Source organism: Budorcas taxicolor, chromosome 11 (genome assembly GCF_023091745.1).
Source record: "Budorcas taxicolor isolate Tak-1 chromosome 11, Takin1.1, whole genome shotgun sequence".
Classification (NCBI taxonomy): Eukaryota; Metazoa; Chordata; class Mammalia; order Artiodactyla; family Bovidae; genus Budorcas; species Budorcas taxicolor.
Genome location: NC_068920.1, coordinates 38,031,902 through 38,042,683, shown reverse-complemented (window position 1 = coordinate 38,042,683; position 10,782 = coordinate 38,031,902). Strand labels below are relative to the sequence as shown.

Genomic DNA, 10,782 nt, shown 5'->3' with positions numbered 1-10,782 from the left:
TTTAAAGGAGCTTTTTAAATGTGGCTGGTAAGGAATTTACTAGGAGAGTGACTCAAGTTTACATAATCCAGGTTGATTGACTCAATTTTAATGTAAAGAGAAGAGATTAGTTCTAAAATGGCAGTATTGTTCATAATAGGCCAAAGCTTGAAACAACTCAAACATTCATCAACTCTTCAATAGGTAAATAAATGTGGTATTGACTGTGTGGATCACAATAAACTGTGGAAAATTCTGAAAGAGATGGGAATACCAGACCACCTGACCTGCCTCTTGAGAAACCTCTATGCAGGTCAGGAAGCAGCAGTTAGAACTGGACATGGAACAACAGACTGGTTCCAAATAGGAAAAGGAATACATCAAGGCTGTATATTGTCACCCTGCTTATTTAACTTCTATGCAGAGTACATCCTGAGAAACGCTGGGCTGGAAGAAGCACAAGCTGGAATCAAGATTGCCCGGAGAAATATCAATAACCTCAGATATGCAGATGACACCACCCTTATGGCAGAAAGTGAGGAAGAACTAAAGAGCCTCTTGATGAAAGTGAAAGAGGAGAGTGAAAAAGTTGGCTTAAAGCTTAACATTCAGAAAACTAAGATCATGGCATCCGGTCTCATCACTTCACAGCAAATAGATGAGGAAACAGTGGAAACAGTGTCAGACTTTATTTTTTGTTGCTCCAAAATCACTGCAGATGGTGATTGCAGCCATGAAATTAAAAGACGCTTACTCCTTGGAAGGAACGTTATGACCAACCAAAAGCAGAGATATTACTTTGCCAACAAAAGGTCTGTCTAGTCAAGGCTATGGTTTTTCCAGTAGTTGTGTATGGATGAGAGAGTTGGACTATAAAGAAAGCTGAGCGCTGAAGAACCGATGCTTTTGAACTGTGGTGTTGGAGAAGACTCTTGAGAGTCCCTTGGACTGCAAGGAGATCCAACCAGTCCATCTTAAAGGAGATCAGTCCAGGGTGTTCATTGGAAGGACTGATGTTGAAGCTGAAGCCAATACTTTGGCCACCTGGTCCAAAGAGCTGACTCATTTGAAAAGACCCTGATGCTGAGAAAGATTGAGGGCAGGAGGAGAAGGGGACAACAGAGGATGAGATGCTTGAATGGCATCACTGACTCAGTGGACATGGGTTTGGGTAGACTCTGGGAGTTGGTGATGGACAGGGAGGCCTGGAGGGCTGTGGTTCATGGGGTGGCAAAGAGTCAGACACAACTGAGCAACTGAACTTAACTGAACCATATAATGGAATAGTGGTGGTGATGGCTTAGTTGCTAAGTCATGTCCTACTCTTGCAACCCCATGGACTGTAGTCCACCGGGCTCTTCTACCCATTGGATTTCCCAGGCAAGAGTACTATTCATCAGTAAAAATAAATGCAATACTAATAATGCTATACAATGATGAACCTTGAAAACAGTATGAAAGAAGCCAGTCACAAAAGACCACAGTCATATGATTCCATTTCTGTGTTTAGAATAGGCTAATCAACAGAGGCATAAAGTACATTAGTGGGTGTCTAAGGCTGTAGGGGTGGCTGGGGTGTCGGGAGTGACTTCTGATCTGTATTGTGTTTCTTTATGTGATAATGGAATTGTTCTAAAATTGTCATAATGGTTGCACAATTCTGTGAATACACTAAAACCCAGTAAATTGTAGAATTAAAATATTTGAATTGTAAGATATGTAATTATGTTTTCATAAAGCCATTTTTAAAGAAAAGAATAGACAGTTTGGTTAAAAATAACTCTATACTGAAACTTTGACCAACATACTGTATAAATTCAAAGAAAATAAAAGACTGAGATGGATCTAAGTCACTGAGTGCTTTAGATAAATGTAGCATGGAAAATACTTGCTATATTGGATATGTTAAAATTTCCTGTTTCATCTTAAATGTGTAAACAGTGGTCCAATGCATATTGAATCTGTTAAATAAAGTACACTAGGGAAAGGGCCATATAATACTTGGCAAACATCAAATTTCTGATTACAGTTAATCAGCCTTATGATAGTATAAATTAAGTGTTACAAAGCTGGAATGCAATAGCAGCAGACCAGCCTTATTAGAGACCAGTCATATTAAACCACTTACTTCCTCTTCTCTGAAAGGCACTTGTTACCACCAACACAATTTCTTCCAGCAATATATTTTTTCTTATCTAATTATCTTTAATAATTTCAAAAGACTACCAATTTTCTCCTTTTGGTTTTTTAAAAAAATAAATCTTATTTGTTTTGATCCTTAATCTTAAGAATATTTTAACTCTAGATTTTAGTCTAAGAGGCTATGTCTGAGCATAGCACTTTTAAGTTCAGGAAAGTAACTCCCACTGTACAGACACTATTCAGATGAAATAAAGGTAAAGAATGAAGAATAAATGGGCCATTCAACAGTCCTTTTACATCAGCAGGTTTTTTTTTCCCCCAAGAATGGCTATAAAATCAGACAAAAATTCCAAAATTGCTCTGTTACTCTTTAGGGTTTGAGGGAGTGATACTAAGGTGGGTGATTAAAATGATTTCAGGGTTTCATGGACTAAATTAGGCTTAGGGCTCTTTGATTTTAAGTTTGAAAATCTTAGCTCCTCTAGAATCAGAGAGTACTATGATTGAAATGAATTTCTAAATGCATGCCTTTAGATGAATGGTACAATCATTGAGTCCTCTTCTCCAGAGTCATCCAGTTCTGACTCAGAGGTCACTAGCCATTCCATTGCACAGTGCCAAAGACAGAAATTCTCTACCTTGTAGAGTGTACAATACATCTTATATTTCTTATATTCTTTTATCCTAATAGGAACCTTCCATAGCAGGTCAGGAACCAAAGAGATGGGGAAGTGGAATCTCAGGGATGGTGACAGTAGAACTTAGTCTTTAGACATGTGTCTTCTGACTTCCAGCAAGATCTCTTTCATTGGAGTTTTTTCCTAAAACACATGTTGTTATTCACTTGTTCAGTTATGTCCAATTCTCTGCAACCCCATGGACTGCAGCACACAGGGCTTCTTTGTCTTTCACTATCTCCTGGAATTTGCTCAAACTCATGTCCATTGAATAAATGATGTCATTCAACCATCTCATCCTCTGTTGCCCTCTTTTCCTCCTGCCCTCAGTCTTCCCCAGCATCAGGGTCTTTAATGAGTCAGCTCTTCACGTCAGCTGGCCAAAGTATTGGAGCTTCAGCCCAGCATCAGTCCTTCCAATGAATATTCAGGGTTGATCTCCTTTAGGATGGACTGGTTTGATCTTCTTGCAGTCCAAGGGACTCTGAAGAGTCTTCTCCAACACCACAGCTCAAAAGCATTCATTCTTCAGTGCTCAGCATTCTTTATGGTCGAACTGTCATATCCATACATGACTGCTGGAAAGACCATATCTTTGACTAGACTGATCTTTGTCAGCAATATGGTGTCTCTGCCTTTTAATATGCTGTCTAGGTTGGTCATAGTCTTTCTTCCAAGAAGCAAACATCTTTTAATTTCATGGCTGCAGTCACCATCTGCAGTGATTTTTGGAGCTCAAGAAAATAAAGTCTGTTACTATTTCCATTTTTTCTCTATTTACCTGCTGTGAAGCAATGGGACCAGATGCCATAATCTTCGTTTTTTGAATGATGAGTTTGAAGCTAGCTTTTTCACTCTCCTCTTTTACCTTCATCAAGAGGTTTTTGAGTTCCTCTTCACTTTCTGCCAAGAGGGTGGTGTCATCTACATATCTGAGGTTATTTCTCCTGGCAATCTTGATTCCAGTTTGTGCTTCATCTAGTCCAGAATTTCACATGATGTACTCTGCATATAAGTTGAATAAGCAGTATGACAATGTACAGCCTTGACATACTCCTTTTCCAATTTGAAACCAGTGTGTTGTTCCATGTCCAGTTCTAACTGCTGCTTCTTGACCTGCGTACAGGTTTCTTAGGAGGCAGATAAGTTAGTCTAGTGGCAGCTTCCCTTGTAGCTCAGTTAGTAAACAATCTGCCTGCAATGCAGGAGACCTGGGCTCAATTCCTGGGTTGGGAAGATCCCCTAGAGAAAGAAATGGAGATCCACTCCAGTATTACCTGGAGAATCCCATACACAGAGGAACCTAGAGGGCTACAGTCCATGGGGGTCACAAGAGTCGGACACAACTTAGCGACTAAACCACCACAAGGTGGTCTAGTATCCCCACATCTTTAAGAGTTTTCCACAGTTTGTTGTGATCCACACAGTTAAAGGATTTAGTGTAGTCAAGCAGAAGATGTTTTTCTGAAATTCTCTTGCTTTTTATATGATCCAGCAGATGTTGGCAATTGGATCTCTGGTTCCTCTGCCTTTTCTAAATCCAGCTTGTACATCTGGAAGTTCTCAGTTCATGTACTGTTGAAGGCTAGATGGAAGGATTTTGAGCATTTCCTTGCTGGCATGTGATATGAGAGCAATTGTGTGGTAGTTTGAATACTGGCTCAAGAAAATCAGAGGTAAGGGGATAAAGTACACACATTGTAAAGCACTGGGTTTGGCTTAAAGCAAATTGGACCTGATTTTTTTTTTCTTTTAAGGTTTTTTGTTATTATTGTGATTGGTTTTCTTTTGTATCTGAGATATTTAGAAAAATAGCAATGACTTCACTTTTCAGATGGAAGAGATTGAGCATTCATTTAAGAACAACAGATACAGACACCAACTTTCCCATGAAAACTGAACTCAAACTGGATTTAGATCATGTTTTGGATTTGGGTTCCATTGCTTCTCCTAAGAAAGGTCACGTGATGACATTTACTCATAAATATTTATTTGCCGTGCTAGTCCCAGATATATAACAGAGTGACTGAGTTATAGTCCTCACTAAGGGAATTTTGATTGTGTTTGCAGAAACAGAAAAAATGGCAACCCACTCCAGTATTCTTGCCTGGAGAATCCCATGGACAGAGGAGCCTGGTGGGCTACAGTCCACGGGGTCACAAGGAGTTGGACACGACTGAGTGACTTCAATTTCACTTTCACTTTCATTTGCAGAAACAGAAAAACTGAGTAAGACAGAACACACAAAACGTTATTTTCTTGAGGGTCTCAATGCTTAATGGTGCTCACATTTGAGCCTGTAATGAGTTCACTAATCCGTAGCCTCTGGCAAGAAAAAAGATGCAGCCGACAACAAGCCACATTTGGTTGGTTCCTGCTAGCTATAGGCGAAAGATCATTGCCGAGTTCTTGCCTTGGAGGAAAATACACCTTTGGAGTCCTGTGCTAAGTAAGGAAATGTCTTTGGAAATGTCCTGTGCTAAGTAATCCTTACTTAGCAGTTTACTTCAGTAAATTGGTGTAACTGAAGCAAAGTGAAGTGAAGTTGCTCAGTCGTGTTCAACTCTTTGAGACCCCATGGACTATAGCGTACCAGGCTCCTCTGTCCATGGGATTTACCAGGCAATAGTACTGGAGTGGACTGCCATTTCCTTCCAAGGTTTAACTGAGGTAATGGCTAATTTCCTCCCAGCTGGAGAGGCCTCTGATTAACAACTGACTGGTAATTGTTCTTTTTTGTTGTTGTTTGTTTATAAATAAAAGGGTAAGATAATACCTTGTGTTTAATAAGTAAAGATAGTGACTTGTAATGTTCAGTGCCAGAGGGAAAGTCTAGTCTGGCCTCAGTTCAAAGGAAGTGAACTGAAAATCACTCAGTCGTGTCTGACTCTTTGCAATCCCATGGACTATACAGTCCATGGAATTCTCCAGGCCAGAATACTGATTGAACCCAGGTCTCCCGCATTGCAGCTGGATTCTTTACCAGCTGAGCCACAATGGAAGGCCAAAGTTCAAAGGAGGTGGAAGCTAAAATCCTGTCATACACACTGCCTCCTGATGGCCTGGGAGTGGAGTGAAAAATAGATGTGTTATGCAATAAAAAATAACTTTAAAAAGCATGCTTTCATCTGAAAAAGAGCCTGAGTTCTAAATTTTAACTTTAAAAATCAAGTTTTTACTTTTTCAAAGTTTTTCCTTCATTCACTAGAAGTTTACTACAGCCCTTCTATGTGTCAGATGCTGATTCAGGTGCCAGGAATATGGTTCACTCCTCATCCTCCAAAATAACAGAAAAAGCATTGGGGCCACAGTACAAGTCAATCAGGTGTTATGTGATACAGGTCATTTTCTCTGATTCTAATGTTTTACTCTTAAAATTGTACATAGGAAAATGTAATTCCAGCTCTGGAGAGAATGTGAAGTCATTCAGTTGTGTCCGACTCTTTGTGACCCCATGGACTGTAGCCTACCACACTTCTCTGTCCATGGGATTTTCCAGGCAACAGTACTGGAGTGGGTTGCCATTTTCTTCCCCAGAGGATCTTCCCAACCCAGGGATCGAACCTGGGTCTCCTGCATTGTAGGCAGACGCTTTACCATCTGAGCCACTAGGGCAGTTACACATGTATATTAGTGACTATAAATACAAAACTGACCACAGAATTATACATACACATACCTATCAAGAATAAGATGCTTGGCCTTACTCTTCCTTAGTCTTGTCTATAAAAGGAACAAATATTTATGTTTTACAGTATTACTTAAACATAAATTTGGTAAAATTGAAAGATACTTAGTGTTTGCTTCATGTCACTGTATGATCTCTCTGACTGACTATGGGACAAAAAAAAAAAAATGCCTGAACTGTGAGAGTGAGAAATATCATAGCAAGTAAGTCCATCTCATCTCTTATTAGTTGTCTAGCCATAGAAAGATCACTAAATCCTAGCTCTAAAATGAGATGAATGCTTATTTTAGAGGAAAAAGTAGTAATATAGATTAAATAATATTATTGTAATAAGTTTCCTAATATAAATCTGCTTGATGGTACATAATTTGGGGATATATTGAATTGTATGTTAAAATATATAAAAACTACAAAATAACATCACTAATGAGGATAAAAATGGGTCAAAGTGTCCATGCATGTTATTTTGGAAATGTCTTTTTGCTGCTGTCTTGTTTGAAGTGAACAAAAAGAATTAATGCATTTCTGAGCTAACCTTGTCTTCTTTCAAGAGAAGTTAAGCTTATTTTCTCCTAACTATCATCAGACAACTCTGTGGGCTCTGGCATTTTTTCTGCTTCAAAGCAAGCCTGTCATGTTACAATACTGAGTGCTTACATCCATAGTTCTTTCCTTCAGATATAGAAAAATAATAAAAGAAAGAAAACCAAAATGGCAAGCATAATCATAACTAAGAGTCTATAAACTATGTCTTTCCTGGTTGGTTGTTTATCATAAGTGAATGATTGGCTATGATGGCTTCCAGTTAAATAATCTTCCAAGTTTGGAATCTGCTGTCATTTAAAGAACAGCAAATTTTAAACATTATCCAATGATATAGGAGAAAGAAATTAGTCCAGAAAAAGCAAGAAGCATAATTCATCCAACCGCAAGTGCCTCTCTGATGTGATCCCCATAGTTAAGCATATTAACATTGATCCAACTGCATTTAATCAGAGTTCAGCAATGCCAGCAATCCAATTAAGCTCAGGATTCTATAAAAGCTAAATTTTACTAATTAAATGACATTTAAAGTTGCTTTATTTTGTTCTTTACTTCCTTTTTAAGGAAGAACAGATTGCAGACTTGGAGGTTTTCCAGTAATTCAAAATATTCAATGTCAAATAAGTTGTTACCTACTGATAAAAAAAGACTTAACATTGAGCACAGTCTAACATTTTAAAACATGCTTTGAAATAATTAAATACCACATACAGTGTGCTTTAAAGAACCAATTAAAGTTAGATGCTTTTTATTATATGATGAGCCTAATTAGTATAAAAATGTATTCTAGGGTTTAGGAATTATATTTCCTCTTTATTCTATTTTAAACATGAGTTAATAACATAATAATATAGTGTGATTTGGATTATAAACAAAGGATATATACATATATTATTTCATAGTCTATTTTATATTTTAAGATGTAAAAACAAAAGCAAATTTTCTACCTTTGCAAGTAGCTTCAACACTTAGAGGAAATGGACACAACAGAGTCCTATTGTGAAAAGTTTTCTAATGAGTAATCTTTATCCTTTGCAGATTCCAGAAACAAATGTTTCATGTCACTGTATAATCTCTCTGAATGACTATGGGACAAAAAAATATGCCTGATCTGTGAGAGTGAGAAACATCATAGCAAGTAAATCCAAGTCATCTCTTATTCGTTGTCTAGCCATAGAAAGATCACTAAATCCTAGCTCTAAAATGAGATAAATGCTTATTTTAGAGGAGAGAGTAGTAATCTAGATTAAATGATATTATCATATTAATTTTCCGATATAAACCTGTCTGATGGTATATAATTTGGGAATATATTAAATGATACATTAAAATATATAAAAACTACAAAACAGTTTTATTAAAGGAGAAACTGACAGCCCGTTGATCAATCACCTGTCTGTCCAAGGAAGCGGTAGAGATGTTGAGGGGAGAGGAGGAGAATCATCTCAGATCTGAGGTCCCAATAAGATGAGGATCTAAAATTATTTATATTGTTAAGGTCATCAAGACAAAAAGTGATAGTATACTCAGAAAATCTCTTAATTTTAATAAAATATTTGGGGAGATTTTTGACACCTAACTTCTAGTTAGCTCTGTGCTTTAGAAAAATAGGGAAGGGTTCTAAGGTTAGAATGACTATGCTGGACCTTCTATAAACCACTTCGCATTTACAATTATTAGTCACCTAGTTTTGTGACTTGCTTTATACAGAAATAGCAATTCACAATTTATCTAAAATACTCTATAGTTAATCTCATAGATGGTTATAGATGACTTTGGACATGATTAAAATGACTCTAAACATCTTTAGGTATAGACTAGCTGCAGAGTAGGGGGAAAGGGCATTTCAAATATAATTTCATTTGTTTTCTTTTGACAGATAAGATTTCATTAGATTCACTAAAATGGGGTTATGCCTGTATTTACATGATGAAATTTGTAATGGAAAACCTAAGATACAATGGAAGCTTTACTTTTTCTATCTTTTTTTTTTAAACATCCATTGTAACCAAATGAAATTTGCTATGGCATTGAAAGGAACTATACACATCTAGGTTCATAGATTTAAAAATACATTTGTGATATTACCCTTTCTATTATCAAATCAGCCCTTCAGTTAGAATTCATTTTGATTGTAATAGCATTGATTTCTTTCATGAACACCACTCCATGGGGTTGGGGGATTATATTTTGCATAAGGGATTGTTACAAAGACTTTATCAGCCCACAAATTAATATTCAGTACTGGTCATCTATGTAGTGATAATGAATATTCACAGTGGTTTCATATATTATATTTTATATTTTAAGAGAATATTATATTAAAAATACCTAGCAAACTACTTAAGATTATTTTAGTTTCAGAAGCTCTTTTTTATAAAATTTCTGGTGTTCATTTTTAAAACATTGAAAATATCCTCAATCAGAGCCTCCACTTAAAGAAGTTAAAACCATAAAGTAATTAGAAAAGCCTGCCATGCTGCGTGGTCTCTGGTGATGTAAGTGATTATTAGTATGTTTATTCCTAATACAAAAGGATTCTACAGCTGATTTTGTTAGCTTCTCTATCTTTAAAATTCTGACATCATACATTAGGAAGCTAAGGCTTCAAGGTAAAACTTTATGCAATAACCTCATATAATTATTTCCTACTTTTGGTATCTAAGCAACAAGATAAACGAAAAAATACCGTGTTGACAATGTAAGGTATTTAAGCTTGGCTGCAATTGCCCAGAGCTTCTAATTCAACTTCTTTCCTCTCAGGGACTTGCCACTAATGTGACAATCAATCCATCTGTGCTTCTAGTTATTAAAGGAGAACTTGACAGCCCGTTAATCCATCACCTGGCTGTCCAAGGAACCTATAGAGATATTGAGGCAAGAAGAGGAGAATTATCTCAGACCTGAGGTCAGTAGTACTCCTTGCAGAGGGGAAGCACCCAAGATTCTGTAGCCTAGGGTGAGTTTTTATTGGTCTCCTCCAATTTTTCCTTTATTCTACAATAACCTTGAGAACATACCAGATAATTCAGGCAGGCCAGGAAGCAACAGTCCATTTCCTCAGAGCTCTGAAGGTAAGAGGCACCTTCCTTCAAGATAATGCATTTTATTTGTACTGCTTTTCACAGTTTGACCTTAGGCAGCTTCTAGATGACTTCTTAACCTGTAATTTTTCTAAGAAATTGAGGGGTGTGATGCCTGGGTGTGTATGTATATGTGTTTAAAGCAACTTCTTTCTAGTCAAGAAAAAAGGAAACAACCTACATTTTCAAATCTTTTTGACTCCTCCATCTGCTTAGGATTCTAATCAAGGACTCATGTTTGAAATGCTTTTGTCTGGCTATCATTGCTACCACCCTTAATCCTTCATATAGAGAGATTAATCCATTCTAACCTTCAACACATAATCTCACTGTAGTCATCCTAGTTTCCTTCACATCACATATACAACCCATTTCTATGCCCCTTCTAGGCCTTTGTTTTTGCCTTGTCACTAATTTTGCAGTTGTCTGGACTCTTTAATTCATTACCATGTAAAACGTACCCTTTCTTTAAAATTCAACCCAGTCTTTCTTTTTTTTTTTTTTTTTTGGCTGCACTGCACTGTATGTGGAATCTTACTTCCTCAACCAGGTATTGAACCTGTGAGCTTGTCAGTGGAAGCACAGAGTCCTAACCAATTCCACTGTACCACCAGAGAAGTCCCTCAGTCTTTCTGATATCACAGTTTCTTTTGATAAAATCACAATCCCT

General features: G+C 37.0%; 1 non-coding gene across 1 annotated transcript; it reads right to left on the bottom strand.

Moving 5' to 3' along the window:
- Positions 1-6,341: 6,341 nt before the first annotated feature.
- Positions 6,342-6,413, bottom strand: TRNAC-ACA (transfer RNA cysteine (anticodon ACA)). Its single transcript has one exon. It is a non-coding gene; the product is annotated as a tRNA-Cys (tRNA).
- Positions 6,414-10,782: the final 4,369 nt, after the last annotated feature.